Source organism: Gorilla gorilla, chromosome 7 (assembly GCF_029281585.2).
Source record: "Gorilla gorilla gorilla isolate KB3781 chromosome 7, NHGRI_mGorGor1-v2.1_pri, whole genome shotgun sequence".
NCBI lineage: Eukaryota > Metazoa > Chordata > Mammalia > Primates > Hominidae > Gorilla > Gorilla gorilla.
Window position 1 is genome coordinate 143497416 of NC_073231.2, and position 21307 is coordinate 143518722.

A 21307-nucleotide genomic window follows, 5' to 3' on the forward strand; every position below is an offset into this window, starting at 1 on the left:
GTGAAAGTTGAAATTCAGTGACATTGTTCCCTGTGGTTGTGTGGAAAACAGAAGTTACACCTAATTAGCTGGTAGATCTAGCTAAAAAGGTTTCTGTTTATCTTGATAGTGTGAATGGGTTCTGTCCATTCTTTTGTGTTTTCTGTTTAGTTTTTTATGTTTTTAGCCAGATATGACAAGACATGGATAAAGAGAAATAATTTTTTAAAAAGGAACCGTTTTGTTTTAAAGCAAGGAATAGAAAAGAAATATAAAATGATTTGTTATGTTTAGAAAATAAGTCCCATTATTATACGTAGATTCTCTAGATTGCCAAAAACTCAGCATTAAGATAACCTAAAGCAAGTATTGATTAACTTTTTTAAAAATAAAAAGCCAGAGTAAATATTTTGAGCTTTCAGGCCATATTATCTTTGTTGCAAATACTCAACTCTGAAATTTTAATGTGAAAGCATCTATGGCAATGTGACATTGAATTAACATGGGTACACATTTGGCCCTCAGTATCCATGGGTTCCTCATCTTTGTGTTCAACCTATGATAGATTGAAAATATTTGAATACAAAGTGCACCAAAAAATGATAATACAACAATAAAAATACAAATAATAAAACAATATCATAATACAAATGAAAAAATATAACCATTATTTACATAGTATGTACATTGTATTATATATTATAAATAATCTAGAGATGATTTAAAATATACAGGAGGATATGGGCAGGTTATATGTAAATACTATGCCATTTTTAGAAGAGTCCTTAGATTCTGGTGTTTGTGGTGGGTCCCAGAACCAATCTCCATGGATACCAAGGAACAACTGTATTAATAGAATTTTATATCCAAAAACATATGACTGACTGAATTTGGCCTATGTGCTATAGTTTGCCACCCCCAATCTAAAGCCTATAGCTATAAGGTCCTTTATCAAACTTCAGACAGATCTGAAAGTGTGCCACATAGACCGTCTCTACTAGACAGGTTTCTAAGACTCTTGAAACCATTGTTCCACAGCATACTGAGTTTCAGGTAAGCCATAGAGAGGTCTATCACAAGGAAATCACTGGGCATGGATTTTGTCCAGTAGAGTTAATCTCAACAAGATTAAAAGAAAGCCTACAATTTTTTTTTGAATATTGTATTGGTGAAAGCATGATCAGCTTGGACTGAAGGGGACAGAAAAGGTTCACCATTAAACAAAACAAAATACCACAAAACATTCAGAACCTCGGAACTTCTATTGGCAGGATATAATGTGGTAAGTCTACTTACAGATGTGGGACGTATCTTATGTGAATGGAGGGGTAACACAGAGGGCTGAATCAAGGCCCTAGAGAATGGAGCCAAGATCCACAGAATGAATCCCAAGGAGCAGTACTGGATTTTAAAGAAGTGGCTGGCAATATACGCCAACTGAGTTTCATAATTGGTTACGAACCAGTGACAGCTATGTGTTACTTTTTCTCACATTTTGAATAGTACTGTCTACTGCAATTCTCCTACCCTTCGATCACCATATTATATTAGTTGGGTTGGGAACAGATACGTGTATCTTTAGTTGGCGAGTCTTTAAAATGAAAGGAACTATACTCAACGACTATACTTGAGGATCTGCACTACTAGAGCCTCATCCATGTATGGGTGGTATCTGATTTAAATGACAAGGCTCTTACACTTCGGTGGCATAATGGGATGAGAGTTCAGGTAAATTGGAGGGGGTATAAGTGTATTTTTCATGTTGGGGGAAATAAATAATGTGTGACCAGAGGGTAGACTCTGGTAAAATGTAGATGGACACAAAGTTTTTGGTAGTCTTCCCATTGATAGGTAAGAATTAATTTCCCTCCAATCTATACTGACCTGGACTTAGTGACTTGCCTGATCAAGAGTGTTGAGCAAATAAGGATCTGAGACTTTCAAACCTAGGTGCTAAGAGAGCTTGCTGCTTCTACCAACAATCTTTCTGAGATTCCTGAAATACTATATAAAAAGTCTTACCAAGCTTAGATCACTTATGTAGCAGGGACTCATGGAGGTGCTCCGGTTGATCAGATGAAGCCAGTCTTCTAGGAACACTGACAAGGCACCAGACATGTGAAGTAGATGTCTTGAATCCTCTGAACCAGACCATTTGTAAACTGGATAAAATTGGATATCAAATTGCATGCAAACCATCATCTACGCAACATATGCAACAGATAGAATAAAATTGTTAAATTTTATTGTTTTAAGCTGCTGAGTTTTGTGGGATTTTGTATTTCAGCAAAACTGGCATGAAGGTTATTTATAGTCTATTTTCCCATTCATTAGGAAAATCTATATATTTTTGCCACCTAGATATCCTTATGTTCCATTATATGGTGATGCTCTGGACTACATTGGGCGAGTTACCTAATATATACTCTATGTTCCATATCATCTTTCTGAATCTTGGAAAGACTTCATTCCAAAACTCATTTGGCCCTAGGAGTTTTAGATAAGGAATTTTGGACATGTATTATTTTCATCATGTTGAACTTTAATTTATCCTATGTCTGAAAATAGAAATGGGCTGCTTTGCAGGGCCTATAAAAATTTAAGAATAGAAAAAAAGGGTATATAGTACTCAGAAGTTTCCCTTATCTTCAGCAAAGACTCCGTTCAGCCAGCTGATTGGGAATCCACTCATTTATGGCTTCCGCCTCCTCAGGTAACTTTATAGCATCGTTTCATCTCATCTATCCAGAACAAGTGCCCTATTTCTTTCTTACACAAACTATGTATTGTTTTTTTTTCCTCACTGGTAAACCTCCTCAATTCCATCTTCGTATTTCACATGCCACTTAAGAACCCAGCTCCTAAAGGCATAAAGAGAGTTAATGATTTCGACTATTACCGATTGTAACCCAAAATGATTAATTTGGGGTGAGGAATCAAGAAAGCCTGACTTTCCCCTAAATAAAACATTGAAGCTCTCTACAGCTTTGAATCAAATCAGTATGATTTTCTTGGGTCAATTGTTGAAGTCATCTTGGGATTTCACTTCTGGCTCTACTTCAACTTTTCTTCGCATTATAATATCTCTTTGTTTTTGTCACAAATGCAGAAATTTCTTTTTTATTATCTAATAAAAATAAATACAATAAAAATGTTCATTAAAGTAAATACACTAATCAGAGAAATAAATACAAATACATTCTCTTATATATTATAATTGGTTTCAATGGATATTGGAAAATACAAAAATTATGCAATTATATACATAATTTTAACCTTATGCCAATTCATAGTAATGATTTTAAAAGTAAATATTAGAAAGGGGCATAATATTTTCAACACTTCTTAATGACTATTCATGGTTTATTCATAAAGGGGATTATTTTCATAAACTAAATTGAAACAAATTATCAATTTTCCGAAAGGTTTCTATTAATTTGTGTATGTCAGTTCTCTTTTAAAATAGCTATTGTATGAGAGTCCAAATTGCTAAAGGACCACTTATCTGACCCTCAGAGCTCCGTGGATGAATCTGCAATTTGAACACGTATGACAATGACTTTCCCTGGCTCTCTAAAAAGTGTCTCTCTCTTAGTTATTAAATTGGTCTTAAGACTCAGTGAGTTCCAACTGCCTCAAATTTTATCATGATTAAATTCATCCTAATTATATTTGCTGCCTCTGTGTGACATCTACAAAATGTAGCTGATGAGATTTATGATGAAAACATCCACCGTGGTTCACTGTCTTTTGGCAGACCATGCTTTCTTAGGGAACATTCAGATTAAGTGAAAGTTCTAGACAGTGGTCTCAAATATATTTTTCTGAATTGTCTACTCACTTACTTTTACTACACTTAACTTCTTGGACCACAGTGAACAAAATCAATTTTTCTTATAAATGACAACTCTTTGCTTACTTAAGACAGCTTCCACAAATACCCTCTGAGTCATTTCAGGACATTTTTCTCTCTTTTGAACACGTTCCAATATGGCTATCATTATAAGAGTAGGGCTTATCCCTAAGAATTACCATCCACTAAAGGAAGCTGCCTCCCCCAAAATGTACACTCTTTCCCCAAGAGAGCCTCCTGCCATGACTACAGATGTAGGCCTAGAGGCCACTCCCTGGCCTAAATGGAGAGCATCTCTACAGGGTGGTCTCAGCTCTAGAGTGCTACAGGGGATGGGCTGAGGTCCTGCTGCAAGTGCATCACGGTGCACCTTCTCTCTCTGCTTGTTTCTGCTCCCTTCACTTCTATACAGATACTAACCTAGGGAGCACACCCCAGTAAACACTCTGCTTGCAAATCTCCATCTTTGTCCTTGGGGAACACAACCTAACACACCCTTCATCCTGTTCTGTCATAGCTAGGTTCACAGTCCCTAGAAACTTGGGTTCTGACACTGATGGTGGACGTCACTCTCCTCCCATCACTGCACCTGCTCGTAGTCACATGATGCGGTGACGCCTACAACTGAAGACATGGGAATAAAAATACAGGTGACTATAAATGGAACTTTACATACCACCAAAGAGTGCGCGGTTACGTTGAGAGCACACACAAAAAATGCATGTTTCCATAATGTTCTAGAGATTCAGAGAGTCCCTTGAGGCCAGTGTCTTTGGTACTGATACTCATTATAATCCATTAAAAAATGAATGGACATCTTTGGTCCATCCATGTGCAAAAGAGGCCACTCTTCATGGTAGGAGGTTTTAGAACCACCTGAGGTATTTCAGACAAATTTAGCGGTACTTTAAACCAATCAAGCTCACACTCTGTCTCTCTCTCTTTCTCTCTTTCTCTCTATGTCTCTTTCTCTCTCACACACACACACGCACATGTACGCACGGCACAGGAACACACAGCCCTAAACCTTCACAAGTATTGTTCCATTCTGCCTCTCCTCCTTTTCCTAACATTCTTTACCATACTAATTAGTACTTCGTTCTTCTGATCCAATTTTGTACATTTCTTTCCCTGGAACCTTTCCTGATACTCCAAGATGGGATTGGATTTTTTTGTCTTTGTGCTCCCGTAGAGCCCCAGGTTTATATTTCACTGGGACTAATCATAGCACACAACAACAGCAACAATAATAAACACTAACCTAGCATTTATTATGTGGCAAATACTGCTCTGAGCATTTTACATGTGTCACCTCAAAGGTCCTTCCTCTGTCTATCAGCTTCATCTTACAGGTGTGAAAAGTGAGGCACAGAGTTTCAGTGAATTACTATAGAGATTTACAGAATATTTAGCTATAGCCAGGCATCGCTTGCCACCTAACATCAGGAATGTGATCAGAAAAAAATGTGCCGTTAGACAATTTTTAATTTTGTGAACATCACAGAGTATACTTACATACACCTATCTGGTATAGCCTATTGCCTATAGGATACAAAACCCATACTGCATGTTACCGTACTAAATACTATACGAAATATTTAGTACAGTACTAAATACTGTACTAAATACAACTGTAACACAATAGATATTTAGTACAGTACTAAATACAACTGTAATACAATAGGAGATATTTGTGAATCTAAACATATATAAACATAGAAAAGGTACAGTAAAAATACACTATAAAAGATTAAAAAAAAGGATGAGTTCATGTCCTTTGTAGGGACATGGATGAAATTGGAAATCATCATTCTCAGTAAACTACCGCAAGGACAAAAAACCAAACACCGCATGTTCTCACTCATAGATGGGAATTGAACAATGAGAACACATGGACACAGGAAGGGGAATATCACACTCTGGGGACTGTTATGGGGTGGGGGGAGGGGGGAGGGATAGCATTAGATATACCTAATGCTAAATGACGAGTTAATGGGTGCAGCACACCAGCATGGCACATGTATACATGTGTAACTAACCTGCACATTGTGCACATGTACCCTAAAACTTAAAGTATAATAATAATAAAAAAATTTAAAAAAGAATGAGAAAAAAAGAGTATAGATTAAAAAAGCTAAAAAAAAAAAAAGATAAAAAAGGTATACCTGGATAGGGTACTTACCATGACTGCGGCTTACAGAACTGGAAGTTGCTCTGGGTGAGTCAGTGAATGGTGAAGTCCTAGGACACTGCTATAGATTACTACAGACTTTATAAACACTGAACACTTAGGCTACACTACATTTATTCTTTAAATTATTTATTCCATAGTAAATTAACCTTAGCTACTGTAACTGTTTTTACTTCATAAACTTTTTTTATCTTTTCAACTCTTTCATAATAACATTTCACTCGAAACACAAACACATTGTACAGCTGAACAAAAATATTTTATTTCTTTATATACTTACTATATAAGCTTTTTATTTTACAATATATGTATTTACTAAAAATATTTATTAGAATCTTAAAATCTAAGACAAACACACTAGCCTAGGTCTATGCAGAGTCAAGATCATACATATCACTGTCTTCCACCTCCACACCTTGTTCCACTGGAAGGCTCTCAGGGTCGGTGACATGAATGGAGCTGCTATCTCCTAGGATAATAATACCTTCTCCTGAAGGACCTGCCTGAGGCTGTTTTACAGTTAACTTTTTTTTTAATAAGTAGGAGTACACTTTAACAATAAAATTATGGTATAGTAAATACATAAATCAGTAACATAGTTGTTTATTATCATTACTAAGTATTATGTATTATATATGATTTTACACACTGAATTTTATATGACTGGCAGTGCAAGCTTATTTGCACCAGCATCACCACAAACATGTGAGTAATGCTTTCTGTTAGACATTAAGGTAACCACAATGTCACTAGGTGATAGGAATCTTTCAACCCCATGTAATCTTATGGGACCACTGTCCTTTATGTGGTCTGTCACTGACTGGAAAGGTCATTACATGGTGCACAATTGTATTGACTTGTGGGTTTCACCTGATTATCTAAATCCCCAGCAGGCAAGATATCTGCCTTAAACAAGGCCAGTTCCTAGCACAGGGACTGGAATTATATTTGAAAAAAAAGTTGAATGAGCGATTTAGACAATAGTGGGATTTAAACGCTGGCTCCAACTCTACCTGGCTGCTTGCCCAGGCAATGGGTGATAGATTCCCTGGAGGTTCACTATGGCACCCCTACTGATGAGAGGGCTCTGCCATCACCCTGGGAACTGCAGAGTGTGTTTTCATGTTTCAGTTAATGGGATATTAAATTGACCTTCCCTCTACCATGGGCACACATCAGACAGTTATCAATGAGTTTTAGAAAAGTTGTCCCATAGAATTATGTCAGGGATACTACTAACAGGTAGCTATCATGTATAGGTTTATGATGCACAGACAAAACCTCTTTGAATCCTCAACACAGTATTTTGAGGTACACAGCATTCATATGATGCATATTTTGCAAATAAGGAAAGCAAAACTTAGAGTAGTAAGATACCCAGCCAAATTGACAACTCTAGGCAGTGATGGGTTTCTGTGAATTATTGGGGTCTTTTCTTCATATATTGTATGAGTTTCCTATGGCCTCTATGGCAAATCATCACAAACTTAATGATTAAAGCAATGCAAGTTTATTATCTCACCATTCTTGTGGTCAGGAGTCTGAATTCTGTTCCACTGGGCTAAGGTCAAGGTAGTTGGCAAGTTTTATAGCCTCAATCGTTTCTTCTGTCTTTTGATGCCTCATTCATATCTTTAGTGTATGGATAAATCACTGAAATAAAAGATAGGTGCTTAGTTTTAACACATGGATTGTTTTATCATGAGATTACCCATAGACGCACATTTCTCTTTTGTGTCTTCATAATGAATTTCATAGCCACAAAAGAGTACAATATATTGGAAATAAATGCATCCCCAGTATTCACAGAGGTTAATGGATTGTCCCAAGGTCACATTCAGTGACAGGAAATCAACTGCAATGTGATTGATTGGTATCCCAGTGCATTTTTATTTTTCACTTGTACTTTAAAATTCAAATGGAGCATCTTAGCCCTTTCTTGATTAATTACCAGAAAGGCACAGTACACAACCAAACAAAAAACAACAAATGATAGATATAAAGTTATTTTTAAGTCTACAGGTCCTCCAGTAAAATGAAATCTTCTTAAATGAAGGCAGTTTGTTTCAATTATTCCACATTCCCAGCACCTAGTACAGGTCCTGGCACATTGGAGGTATTCCATAAACATTTACTAAGAGAATAAACATTTTCTATTTGAATTCACAGAGCCTGTTTCAAGAAAATGTAGCATAGACATCTCAAAAGTCTTAAGAATTTACTCAAATGGAGGTGCAAATAAATCAGCAGTTGGATGTAGCTATCATAGAATAAAAGCTATTTTGTGTTCAAACAATAGAAAAAGCACAGGTCTCAAAATGAGATGATCACTTCACTCTACACTGCATTGTTTACAGCACAATAAGCCTCTGGTGTTAGGGAGTCAATAAGTATTATTGAGCGTTTACTGCACGCAAGGGCACAGGCTAAGTCCTAGAAATACATAGGTAAACAATAGAAAACAATCCAAGACCTCATGGTGCATTATGTTAGTGGGAGTTTAAACTTTTATGTCAGAAAATAAGTTGCATAAAATAAAACTGCTTATATAATTGACAAATATATTTTCACTGAAAAGATTCAAATACAACCAAATTATCAACACTATCTACTGATATAACCCCTTTTAAAAGATAACCTGTCTTCATGGTTTGATATGCAAGTAATTAGTAATTTAAATAAAAGTGTACACATTGCTGTGGGGAAGAAATACCAGGTGATTTGAACACCCAAGCATAATATTTTACCGAAATCATGAGGTTGTATTTGAGGTCATGGGTGGAGTTAGCTGGAAGAAAAGACAGGGAAGACCATTGTAAGTAGAGGATAGGATACTGAGACATTTTTAATACACTAAGAAAAAATAATGTCTGAGACATCGTTAAAAAAATTGTTAGATGGTAGCAGAAAGACAAAAGTAGATATTAGACTAAGGTGAGATTAAAAAGAAAATATTTCAGGTCCTGTAGGAATATCACAGCTATTATTTATTCTTCAAGGTACAAATACTCCTGGACTTTAGTAAACTAGGGCATATTCATATAAGGGCATAAAGGTGTATGAAGGACATATAATAAATCATGTCATATAATGAAGAGGTAAAGACTCCGAGTATGTTCGATCCGAATAAAAAAAGACTAGAAAATTATAATCGATTTCATACTTTGCATTTTTCTAGCTACTTGAGGTTGAGCTTTCTTTCTTACATTTTTACACAGTTTACATTTATTTCCGTGTTTTCTCTATTCACATCCTTTCTCATGTTTATCTTGACTTCTTTGCCTTCTTCATATCAGTGTAGCAAGTAATTATTATTAAAAATATTATTTTTTTAAATTTTATGTGAGGCAAATATTTTCTACAGTCTGTAATTTGTGTTTTGACTTTATATTATTTTTAGCTGTGCATTCATAAATGTGGGGATGATGTCTTTGTAATCAAATATATCAGTTTTTTCCCTTATGACTTTTGGGTGCCCTGTCTTATATTGGAAGACGTATATACGTTTCTAAATTTTCTTCTATCTTTTCTCCTATATTCTACATCAAGGGTGTGAGTGTTAACTGGGAGCAAAAGGGTAAGAGAGACCAACCTTCTTTCACTGACCTCAGAGCTTCCATCCCACCCCAAGGAAAATGAAGTCCAACGTCTGTTCTAGTCCCTGAATGTTCAAGCAGAATCTTCTTCTCTGATGAAAATTTCGATCTTAGCCAGTCTTTTGTCCTTAATGTTGTGTTATTACAAGAGTGTTTTTGGAAGAAAGCTAAAAAAAAAGTGCTTACAAATTATCCATAAACACACATTTTATCTTTCGAATATAGCTAATGGTGCACTAAGAGGTATCAATATATGTTCAACTGCAACGAATATTGATGCCTTTTGTTTAAAGGGTGTGTCTATGTAATTTTTGATTTCTTAAATTTTTACCAGAGCCATTTGAACCATTTCTACCATTCATGACACATATTTAATAAATTGGTTTAAGAGGAAAATTATGGAAAAAAAACAGAAAAAAATGTTAATTACTCCTTTCATTTGTTAAGAATAATGTCAGTTCCTTCTAAGAATTTTATAACTTGATACTCCATTGCAGGACATAAATCTGATTCCTCAGAATGAGTTGTTTTTCCTTCTTCAAGCAGAATTTCTTAGGCCCACATCTGGAATTTTAATACAATACCTTACTGTTGCATTATTTTTGTGTTTGTATGAGATGTTAATTTAATGGAGCAGTATCATCATAAATATATAAAGACAAACCACTGCTGTATTATTTATTTAATTATGATAAGAACACATAATATGAATTCTACCCTACTAACAATTTAAAAATTTTTTAATTGTCATGTAATTATACATATTTATGGGGTATAATTTAACAATTTGATACTTGCATATGTTGTACAATGATCAAATCAGGGTAGTTAGTATATCCATTGCCTCAAGCATTTATCGCTTGTTTGTGGTGAGCGCACTCAAAAGCCTCTCCTCTGGCCATTTTGTAATGTTCAATACCTTACTGTTAAGCATAGTCACTGTTCTGTGAAATACAGCCCCAGACCTTATTCCTCTCATCTTATTGCAATTTTGGACCTGTTGACCTACCTCGTCTTTTCCCCCTCCTTTTCCCAGTCTCTGGTGATGACTGTTATACTCTCTATAGACATGATATCAATTTTCTTTATTTTCTAGCTTCCACATATGGTATTTTTCTTTATATGTTTGGCTTATTTCGTGTAACTTTGTGACTTCCAGGTTCATCCATGTTGTTACAAATGACGGGATTTCATACTTTTTATGGCTAAATAGTATTCCATTGTATATGTGTGCATCTATATAAACATGTAATCCGCATTTTATTTAGCCATTCATTATTGGGCACTTAGGTTGAGTCTGTATTTTGGCTTTTGTAAACAGTGCTGAAATAAACATGGGAAGGCACATATGTCTTTGACATAGTTCATTTACTTTAGATATACACCCATTAGTGGGAATTGCTGGATCTTTTTCTGTTTTCAATTTTTTAAGAAACATCTATATTGTCTGTACTAATTTTCAAATCCACCAACAGTATACCAATGTTCCTTTTTCTCCATCCTCACCAAGACTTGCTTTATTGGGTATTTTGGATAATAGCAGTCCTAGTATAAGTGAAGTATCTTATTGTGGTTTTGATTTCCATGTCCATGATAATCAGCAATTTTGAGCATGTTTCTCATATACCTGCTAGCTATTTGTATGACTTCTTTTGAGAAATGTCTAATAAGCTATTTTGCCCATTTTTAAATCAGATTTCCTGGGGTTTTCTGTTGAGTTGTGTATATTTTTTGATATATTCTGGATATTAGCTCCTTTGTTAGGTGTATAGTTTGCAAACATTTTCCCCTATTCTACAGGTTGCCTCTTTCTTCTGTTATCAACGTCCTTTGCTGTGAAAAAGTTCTTTAGTTGGATGTAATCCTATTTGTCTATTTTTTGTCTTGTTGCTTTTGCTTTTGAGGTCCTTATTTTTCTGAAAAAAAATCCTTGCCCAGCTCAATGCTGTGAAGAGTTTTGCCTGTTTTCTTCTAGTAGTTTCATAGTTTTGGGGTCTACATTTAAGTCTTTAATCCATTTTGAGTTGATTTTTTAATATGGTGAGAGATGGATATCTAATCTCATACTTTTGGATGTGGATATTCAATTTTCCTGGCACCATTTATTGAAGAAACTGTCTTTCCTCAATGTGTATTCTTGGCACCTTTGTCATTTACAATATAGTATCGTTACCTATAAGCATGTTGTATAGCAGATCTCTAGGGCTTTTTAATCTTGCTTACCTGGAATGTTATACCTGTTAAATAATAACTTCCGAACTCCTCGCAACTCCTGCCTCATGCTTCCCTTAGCCTCTGGCAACCACTATTCTATTTTTAGCTTCTATAAATTTGACTGGTTTTGATGCCTCATATATGTGGAATCATGCAGTATTTGTTCTTCTATAACTGGCTCATTTGATTTAGCATAATGTCCTAAAGTTTCATCCATAGTGTCAAAAATAGAAAGATTTTCTGGAAGACTTTCAAGTAAAGACTATCCAATGTATATTCTGTCATAAAGTAGAGTAAAAGGCCCAAAGATCACTGCTTTCTCTCCCTGGCATAGAAGGACAAGATATTTCTACATTATCTGTGGTCTTAGGATTTGTCAGTTCAGTTAATAACCAGAAGAATAGAGAGACCAGTGAAAAATTACTACCTCTCTGAAGCTCAGCTTACTCATCTGAAAAAAAAGGGAATGATAAGAAAACATCTCCAGGTACTTCTTAGATTTGACCTTTGAGTCTCATCAGCTGCTATGAGATGTTAAAACAAGCAAACAGAAAAACTAAAAACGACGACAGGAGGAAAGTAGTGTTTCTGTTTGACATTTGGCAGTCTCCTCAGCATCTTGAGCTGAGCTTCACCAGTAACTAAAAATGCTATTTTTTCATGTCTTATTTGAGGTCAGGTAAATATTAGCTATGAAAATACTTTATAAATAAAATAAAAGTTCTATGCAGTAGTTGAACGTTTTTTATTGAAAGTAAAAACAAACAGCATTGGCTAAATGCAGTTAAAAAAAGAGAGAAACATGCATTGAAACAAGCAAAAGCAAGGGTGGGTAAAACAAAATAAAATTATTGGCAGCCTCCTGAAAATTTTAAAAAATACTTGAGGAATTATATAACCTTGAGAAGGCCATTAGAAGCAAGACTTTCTGTAGTACACTATTGCTAACATGATACAGCAACAAAGCAAGTGATACAATTAAAATTCCACATTCTAAGGAGATAGAATCTGAATGGCCTAACTTGGATCAGGTGTCCTCCCTGGGTCTGTCAGATTTGGCAATTGTAGTGACATGGTGACTTGTCACTAGCACTGGTGGCCTGGATCTGCAAAGAGGCCCCAGTGTCCACAAGATAAAGTGAAGTGGGACAGCAGCTCTACCTGATACACATAATAAAATTTATTGTTTCTTAGCAAAAACAATTCTGGAAATATATTTTATATATATATATATAAACATTATATATATAACATATATTATATATAATTATATATACATATATATATAAATTGAGTAGCTAAATACATGAGAAAAAAAGAGCACTCTTGGACATTTCTGCACTAGTCAGATTACTCTGTTGAAGCCCCAAGATGGCCTTACCCTCATGTTTTGTATCTAAATATCTCATACAGACTAGGAAAAATCTATTAGATCATCATATATAGTACTTGAAAACAAATAGTATGATAAACATTCAGGTGATATGCAGTAAACAACAACAACAACACAATATCTTTATCCTCTTAGAAATTAAAATTCAATGGAAATTTAAAATCTTGGAAATTAAAATCTAATAAAAAGGCAATGGAAATCCAGTGCAAAAGTCAAACGCCATGGAGTTGAGATTTTGGTTTATTATCTATGTCTATACATGTGTGTGTGTGTGTGTGTGTGTGTGTGTGTATAGAGAGAGAGAAAGAGAGACATAGATATATCAAATATACCTACACCTATATATATAATATAGGCAGATTATAATAAAGTTTTCCAAAAATTTTATTAAAATGTTAATCAGTGCACCGAAACATTAATGAGCTAATAATAACCACAAACACCTGATTTAAAAGACTAATTATTTGGAGGATCTAGAGAAGTTTCAGCTTACTTCATGGCAGATGGAATTTTAGTGGTGTACCTGACCAGCAGAACTACAAAAGGAATAAACCTGTGATCCTGGAATTAGAATCCTGGGACCTGTCCACCCTGTCCACTTTTTCACTCCAATGCAAACTCCACAGCATCCAGAAAAATAAGAAGCTGCTAGTTTTAACATGAGAATTTTATGGTTTCAGAAAAGTTATAAGGCTTCCACTTCTCTCTCCTTGCATTACATATTCTATACCTACATAGATAGCCAAGGATTGCCATTCATTATAATCACACATTGATAGTGCAGCAGGCAGTATTTGTTCCAATCCATGTTTCCTTGTCCTATCTTTGAATGAGCTCACCTGCAGTTCTAGTGGATAGTTATCAGCTAGGTGACAGTGTCTCTGTCTCTCTACTTTGCTTCAATGTTTGCTTTGGCCATACAGGCTTGGTCTGACCTGCAAGTCCAACTCAAAACTGTAAGAGAGCTAAAGCTGCCAGTGTCAATGTTTACCACCTGGAGGATGGGAGTCAATGGATAAATGACCTCAGACTCTCCAGGCTTGGCTAGAAAAGCTTGATTGTTTCTCAGAGAGTCCCTTGTGGTTTTGAGTTCCAGTTGTTTAGAATGGTAAGCCACTCACCAATATACTCTATCGTATTTTCTCTTCTCCTACTTCACTTTCCCACTCCCTATCTGGAATCATCTCTCAAATAAACTACCTGCTTCCAAGTTGTTGTATCATGGTCTGGTCTAAGACAGACACACAGATTGTGATGAGAGAGAGAGAGAAATGGAGAGATGAGAATTGTCTGTAAAATGGGGAGAAGTGCCAAGTTCCTATAATATCGTTCTAGATAACATGCAATAGGTAGTGTTTAAGATGAGGTAAACACTATTTGCAAGCTTTCTAAGAAACGCAATTTTTATGTCCTTGGGCTCAGAATGCCATTTATAAGGACAAAATGTTAGTTGCACTATAATTTGGTATACTGAATTGCATAAGGAAAGATCTGAGTATTAGCAGATCAGAGACCCAGAACAGGACCTGTCCCAGAGTAATTATATGATTTATGAAATATGAATACTTAAATAAAAGAATGAGAAGTAAAATGAGATGGATTTTTTTTTTTTTACTCAAAACAAATGCACTTTTTGATGCTGAGTTTCTTGGATGAGTGGTGCATAATATCCCCATTAGGATTGATGAATGTAGCTGTTTCCATTGATGACAATTATGCGTCTATACATATACTTACTTCTCAGAGAAAAAAGTCTACTCATAGTAATACATTTTTAAAAAATACATTAAAAGTCAGAAAATGGCAAGAGGCAGATGTTCCGAACTCTTGGGACCAAGACTAGCAGGGATAAGAAATTCCTGGATCAACACTGCAATAAATGAAATTCTACATGATGCCACACTCTAGGGAGACATTAACTACCTCTTGCCTCTGTTGGATATCAAAGCTATTGATCAGTAGAGACTTGCCTAGAGGGATTTCAACTATGAAAAATACTCTGCAATGAACAAGTGTTTGTAGAAGAGACTCTTAATGGGATTGGAATACAGTATAAATTTCCCGTGCATATAGGACCTAGTGATGGCAAAATAATTTATTGATGTTCATTACTATAAACATGTGCACCTTCTCCAAGCTTTGCTAGAATTCTTATACATATCTAATCCATCTACTTATGGAATTCTAGGATTTGCAAGCATGCAGAAATAGCTAAAATGAGGATAGATGGATGTATAATAATAATCTTAAGAAAATTATAACTTTGGAAACCTCTAATAGTATATTGAAACAAAATAAAAATAAGCCTCATTGCCGTTGACATATGGACATTCTTTTTTTTTTGGCTCAAGAAGGGACGATTTGGATTTCCTTTAAGATTTATACTGCTATTGTTTGATACATTTAATAGATGTCTTTCTATTAGTATAAATATATATTTCTTTCTACCTGACCAAGTAGAAAGGAATAGACTCAGGAAAATATAAGAAAATAATCATTCCTTGAAAAGTAGAAACTGAACCAAAAATAAAGACAGATTGACATCAGTGATCATACACAGCATGCTGGTAAAAAGATCAGCTGATACTGTGCACCAAAATAATGAGTTTAAATGATGGATGAGCCAAAAATCCCATGAGGTGAGATAATTGCTCAGATAGTGTCTTTTATCTTCGAGGACATGAAATCTCTAGATTGTTGTATTAATGAAAGGCATTATAACCAGACACAATTATGTCAGTAATAAATTGAAAGAGAAAATTTTAAGAGCTAAACATAACGGGCTTAGAGGCAGAGAGGGGAAGAAGAAAGAGAAGTATTTTCCCTTATATGTTATATCTCAGTACACCATTAAATCTTTGCAAATCTTGGCTTTTTGAGGACTTCTTTACGAAAAAAACACAAGACTCTTCATTAAATAAAACACTATTTCCTTACTTCTGTTTATTGATAATTAATAGGTCTGGTTTTATTTTTTTTATTATACTTTAAGTTTTAGGGTACATGTGCACAACGTGCATGTTTGTTACATACGTATACATGTGCCATGTTGGTGTGCTGCACCCATTAACTCGTCATTTACATTAGGTATATCTCCTAATGCTATCCCTCCCCCCTCCCCCCACCCCACAACAGTTCCCGGAGTGTGATGTTCCCCTTCCTGTGTCCATGAGTTCTCATTGTTCAATTCCCACCTATGAGTGAGAACATGCGGTGTTTGATTTTTTGTCCTTGCGACAGTTTGCTGAGAATGATGGTCTCCAGCTTCATCTGTCCCTACAAAGGACATGAACTCATCCTTTTTTATGGCTGCATAGTAGTCCATGGTGTATATGTGCCACATTTTCTTAATCCAGTCTATCATTGTTGGACATTTGGGTTGGTTCCAAGTCTTTGCTATTGTCAATAGTGCTGCAATAAACATATGTGTGCATGTGTCTTTATAGCAGCATGTTTTATAATCCTTTGGGTATATACCCAGTAATGGGATGGCTGGGTCAAACGGTATTTCTAGTTCTAGATCCCTGAGGAATCACCACACTGACTTCCACAATGGTTGAACTAGTTTACAGTCTCACCAACAGTGTAAAAGTGTTCTTATTTCTCCACATCCTCTCCAGCAGCTGCTGTTTCCTGACTTTTTAATGATTGCCATTCTAACTGGTGTGAGATGGTATCTCATTGTGGTTTTGATTTGCATTTCTCTGATGGCCAGTGATGATGAGCATTTTTTCATGTGTCTTTTGGCTGCATAAATGTCTTCTTTTGAGAAGTGTCTGTTCATATCATTCGCCCACTTTTTGATGGGGTTGTTTGTTTTTTTCTTGTAAATTTGTTTGAGTTCATTGTAGATTCTGGATATTAACCCTTTGTCAGATGAGTAGATTCCAAAACGGTCTGGTTTTACATGAACAATTTTTACAGTGGGTTGTTTAGCTTAGAGAAAATAAAATTTAGGCAGCTAATTGGAACTATTTACATATTTAAAAGGACTGAACTTTAAAAAATAATTTGATACATTCTTTCTGGCTCTAGGCAGTAGATCATGCAAAGGTTGAGAATTCGCTGAAAGATATAAAAATAAGATGAAAAAAATTAACTCTCCCTGTCTATTTTTGACGTAAGGTAATACTAACCTGATAATATAAATTGGGGAATGACTCTTTTATTTGTTTTCCGAAGGAATGTTTTTGCCATTGAATGTTAAATATAATTCACTTGTAAAATTGTCTGCTGTGCTAAGATTCTGGTTGCATATTTTATTTAAGTGAGTAATTGAATAATTTACCTAATGGCACCAATTACTTTAATTACCAAAACATGATTTACACTTTTTTCCTTTTTTTTTTTTTAGAATTTTGGTACACTGCTTGATTAACTGTATGTCTAATTGCTAGTTCATTTAAATTTTCAAATTTCTTGGCAGAAAGTTGTTTATTATATTTCTGTATCTTTCTAAATTTCTGTTTATCTGCATCAATACTAGATTTTATATTTCTCATTATGTTTATTGTGGTCTATTCATTTTTCCTTGATGCACCTTAACAGAGAGTTTTCTATTCTTTTAATCATTTTGAAAACGTATATTTTGACTTTGTTGTTTTCTCTTTTACATCTTGGGTTTTCATGTCATTAATTTAGGTTATTTGCTTCATTATTTTTCCTATTGTGTGCTTCATTTTCAATTATTCCTTTCTTAATTAATATTTAAGTATTTTCTCATTTTCATTATAAGCATTTAGAGCCATAAATTTGCCTCAACTCTTCAAGTAAGCTGCATCTCACATGTTCTAATATGCAGCATTTTTTCCTACTTAATTATTTAAAAATTTATAAACGGTTATGAATTCACAAATAAGTTATTTGTGAAACATATAAATTATTTTAACAGCTTTTATAGGTATTTTGACAATAAATTGCAAACATTTAAAGTATACAATATAAGTTTTGACATATGTATACAGTCAGAAACCAGTCACCACAAGACAGTGAACATATCCATCACACCAGAAACTTCCTTGCCTCCCTCTATCTGTCCTTCATTGCCAACCCCAACTCCAGGCAACCGGTGATCTTTCCATCACTATAGATTTGTTAGCATTGTATAGACATTTTTTAAATGGAATCATGCAAGTAGCTACCCTTTGTTGTCTGGTTACTTTTATTCAGAACAATTACTTTGAGATTTGACCTTAGATTGATAAGTAATATCTTATTGTTTGGGCATAACATGATTTGTTTATCCATTCATCTGTTGCCTAACATATTTTTTTCCAGAATGTTTGCAATATTTTAAATTTCCACCTGCTCTGAATGAAAGTTCCTAAGGTGCGATGTACTTGTCAATACTTGATATGTTCAGTTGTTTTAATTTTACACATTCTAATCAGTGTGCAATGGTATTTGACTACAGATTTAATTTACATTTTCCTAATGACTAATGATGTTAAGCATATTTTAATGTGCTTATTTGTCTTCTAGATTTTTCACCGTCTATGTACATTTTTGCATATGTTTTTATTAGATTATTTTCTTATTATTGTTCAAGTCCTGGATCCCATCTATCATCAGATATACCCTTTGCAAATATTTTCTACCTGTCTGTGGCTTTTCTTTTCATTTTAATGATAGTTTCAAGAGCAGAAATTATTAACTTTGAAAAGGTAGTAGTGACACATATTGCTCGGAGGATGGTGGATGCTGGCTTGCGCCGTGTGGTTCCCAGCCACCTGTGTCCCCTCGTGTTTGGTTTCCTGTGTGACAACCAACTCTTGGAGATGGCCAAGAAGTTCGCCAAGGTGATAGGAACTACACAGCAGGATGCCAATGCCTTTTCCCTCTTGGACATCTACAGCTTCTGGCTCAAGTCCGTCAAAGCCCCAAAGCGAAAGTTACAGGCAAATGGACCAGTGACTAAGAAAGCTAAGAAGAAGGCCTCATCCTGTGACAGCAGTGAGGACAGCAGTGAGAGGACGGGGACGCTCAAGGGCCCCCAGCTAAGAAGGCTGCTGTACCTGCCACGGGAGCCAGTCTGCCTCAACATCCTGGAAAGGCTGTGGCGAAAGCATCAAAGCAGCAGCTGTGAATAATCTAGTGACAGTGAGGAGGAGGAGACACAAGGAAAAAGCCTGTCCAGATGGAGTCAAGCCCCAAGCCAAGGCAGCCAAAGCTCCTCCTAAGAAGGCCAAGAAGTCTGATTCTGATTCTGACTCAAGCTCTGAGGACGAGGCACACCACAGAACCAGAAGGCAAAGACTACACCTGTGGCAGCTAAACTTGGGCTAAAGCCATACCGGGTACTCCAGCTCCAGCAGCACCTAAAGTAGCCAATAGCAAAGCAGCCAGCAGCAGCAGCAGCAGCAGCAGTGGTGACTCAGAGAAGGGCAGGACAGCAGCCATCCCCAAGAAGACTACCCAAAAAGCAAGTCATGGCCAAGGTCCCAGTGAAAGCAGCTGCCAATCCTACCTAGTAGAGTTTCAGGAGTGAGGAATTCTCCAATGAGGAAGAAGGGGAGCAGAACCATTCTAAAAAAAAAACAAGCAAACAAACAAAAAACAAAACAAACAAAAACCAAAAAAACAGATCCCTACAGTTCAGTCCCCCGACCTCCTGCTCCTCAACCAAAGAAATGTGTGGGAACCCAGACTCCCAAGAAAACTGCAGAGAAGAAACAGCCTGTGGAAAGCAGTGAAGACAGCACTGATGAATCTAACTCAAGTTCTGGGGAAGAGGAGAGACCCTGTCTATGGGAGTCATCTCTAAAGCAACAACCAAACCACCTCCAGCAAAAAGAAAGCAGCAGAGATCTCTGCAGACACTTCTGACCCCGACAGCTCTGAGGATAATGGAGCTCCTTCCAAGCCAGCCTCAGAAAGAAGGTAAAGGCCGAGGGCAGCAGCAGTTCTTCCTCTGATGATTCCAGTGAGGATGAGGAAGAGAAGCCCAAGGGCAAGGGCTCTCCAAGTGCACACCCAAGGCCAATGGCAACTATGCACTGACTGCCCAGAATGGAAAAGCAGCTAAGAACAGTAAGGAGGAAGAAGAGAGTGAAAAGACAAGAAAAAGGCAGTGGTGGCAGTTTCCACATCAGGTTCAGAAAAGAAGCAGAAGCAGAATGAGGCTTCCAAGGAGGCAGAGACTCCTCAAGCCAAGAGCATAAAGCTTCAGACCCGTAACAGATTTCCATGAAGGAAGAAAGGAGAAAAAAAGTCATCATCCCCATCCCAAAGGGCGAGGGAGGAGGAGAGGGAGGTGGATTCAGGAGTGGCAGACAACTTGATGCCAAGGGAGGTGCAGCTGGAGACTGAGAAAGCGAGCCAATCAGGTTTTGAAGTTCACCAAGGCAAATCCTTCTGGCACGAGAAAACCAAGAAGAAAGCAGGGAGGCTCAACCTCTGTCCAGGTCAATTTGGTTAAGTTTGGCAGAGAGTGACCTGGGGCCAGCTTTGGTGAAGCAGGAGTGATGATCAAACACCACTCACTTTTTCCAGTGGATCAGAGAGCCCTCAGCTCTATAGGTTGGGGGTCTTGATGAAGACGAAAGTTCAGAGTAGGCCCTAAGACTTTACAGTGGAATATCCCCTCTTGTCCTTTTCTATATTCCCAGTTTTGTACAGATTTGTTTTTGAGTGTTAAGTAGCAGGGACAAAATAAGGGGAATGTTATTTTTGAAGAAAAGTGATTTCTATTGTTTTCCCCTTCTTTCTTTTCTGTGAAAGTCCTCATACTGAGAAATTTGTATATTTTATATTAAATCATTCCCTATTGATTTTTGTTGCAATTTTCAAAGGTAGAGTCCCATGGATAAAAATCTTAGCTATGGGCCAAAATATAGTAAAGGGTCATATGTGTGACTTGTTACAGTTAGAAGAAAAATTCTGCCTTTGTGAGTGCACACGTCCACACTGCATCCCTCTCTCCCTCAAAACCTTAGTGAGGGATATTAAAGAATGGTCAATCTATATGCAATGCCTATTAAACATGCACTATGTACTTCATCCTAATTCACTGGATCTGGGGCTGAAGATTGAGGCCAACGTGGACCTAACCCACTTTTTGGAATAAAATTCACTGTTTTATT

General features: G+C 36.2%; 1 long non-coding RNA gene and 1 pseudogene across 1 annotated transcript in view; both read left to right on the forward strand.

The window, feature by feature from the left end:
• Window positions 1-863: 863 nt before the first annotated feature.
• Window positions 864-21307, forward strand: part of LOC134759044 (uncharacterized) — a 38434-nt gene continuing 17990 nt past the window's right edge. Inside the window, exon 1 of the long non-coding RNA XR_010134901.1 lies at window positions 864-1261. This is a non-coding gene — a long non-coding RNA (uncharacterized lncRNA). The remainder of the gene's footprint in view (window positions 1262-21307) is intronic.
• Window positions 18917-20659, forward strand: LOC101133079 (nucleolar and coiled-body phosphoprotein 1-like; annotated as a pseudogene).